The sequence below is a fragment of the Bison bison genome, unplaced genomic scaffold, assembly GCF_000754665.1.
Source record: "Bison bison bison isolate TAMUID 2011002044 unplaced genomic scaffold, Bison_UMD1.0 scf7180017864518, whole genome shotgun sequence".
Taxonomy (NCBI): Eukaryota; Metazoa; Chordata; class Mammalia; order Artiodactyla; family Bovidae; genus Bison; species Bison bison.
Genome location: NW_011495071.1, coordinates 451,437 through 453,064, shown reverse-complemented (window position 1 = coordinate 453,064; position 1,628 = coordinate 451,437).

Genomic DNA, 1,628 nt, shown 5'->3' with positions numbered 1-1,628 from the left:
CATTTCCTTCTCCAATGCAGAAAAGTGAAAAGTGAAAGGGAATCAGTCGTTTCTGACTCCCAGCGACCCCATCTGGGGTCCCTCCTCCATCCATGGGATTTTCCAGGCAAGAGTACTGAGGCTCTAGCCATGTACATTTCACACTGTGCTTTGGTGGTTGGTAAAATCTCCACTTTTAGAGACAGAAGCATGCTTGCGAAGCTCCAGTAATTCGCCCCAATGAACCGAAAGCTCTGTAGAACTTGTCACGTTCTGTCTTGCATTGTATTTTGGTAGGTCCATTTCACCTCCTCTATCAGACAGTAAACCTTCTGAACCCAGGGCTGGGTTTTGGGGTTTTTGTTTTTCGGCTGTGCTGTGTGGTTTGTGGGATCTTAGTTCCCCAACCAGTGAGTGAACCCATGCCCTTGGCAGTGAAAGCATGGAGTCCTAACCACTGGACTACCAGGGAAGTTCCAGGTTTTGTTTCTTAATGGCTATGCTATATACACTGTATGGACATAACATGTTATTTAATGAATCTCCTATTGATTGACTCTTGGGTGTCCTAATCATTTTTTTTCCCTGAGCTGTAAGTATTGATGACTTATAATACTATGTTAGCTTCAGGTAGTTTATTTAAAATAGCCAAGACAAGAAGGTAACCCAAGCACCCATCAACAGATGACTGGCTTAAGAAGATGTGGTGTGTATACACACACACACACACACACATGTTCCGTTGTATGCATATGCGTATGTGTATATATACACAGTGGAATATTACTGTGCCATAAAAAAGAATGAAGTATTGTCCTGATTTTTTAACATTACAAACAATGCCACAATAAACACCTTTGGAGGGAAGGTCATTTTAGAAGAACTATGTTCAAGTGAGGGGAAGTGCCAGCAGGATGGACAAGAGGGATGATGAAGCATATCTGATACAGCAAGTAGGCCAAAGGGAGTGAACCAGGAGCAGAGGTGGGTGGAGCTGTAACTTAGGAAGGGCCACCTAAGGGGGGGCCACCTAAAGAGGGGCCACCACTCCTTGCAAACATGACAGGCTCTTTGGGGAAAGGATCTCATTTTTGTGAGCTGGTGTGGAGGACAGTCACGTAAAACATATTTTGATGTTGAGGGGAGGAGATTTGAAGAAGTGCATGTTGGGGGCCTCCAATTTCTCTGTGATGGATATAGGAGGTGAGGTTGGTTACCAGGAGAGAGCGCAGCTGGTAGAGGGGCAAGTGTCAGTACTAGAGGCTGAGAACATGTGAGAAGACTCGGAGGACAGCCACGTAATTCACGCAGATGAGGGCACACTGAACACATAAGAACATGCTCTTAGGTTTGAGGCCCCGGGCTGGGTGCAGAGAGGAAGACTCCATGTCATCAATGGATTTCCCACAATCCTCAGAACTCTTTGTTCTCTCTCTTCACCCCAACTTGTCTTCTTTCCTCTTGCCTTCTAATTCTCTTTTCCCAATCTTCACTTCTCTCAACATGGTGCTTCTAGTGTTGTATAAAACCATTTTGGTTTCTTCTTTTCTGGGTCTGCACTCCACACTCCCCTCCCAGCCCCTCAAAGGACTTCAGTACCCCTCCAGGGTCAGAAATTACTTCTGGAAGATCCAGCCCATGGCAAAGGA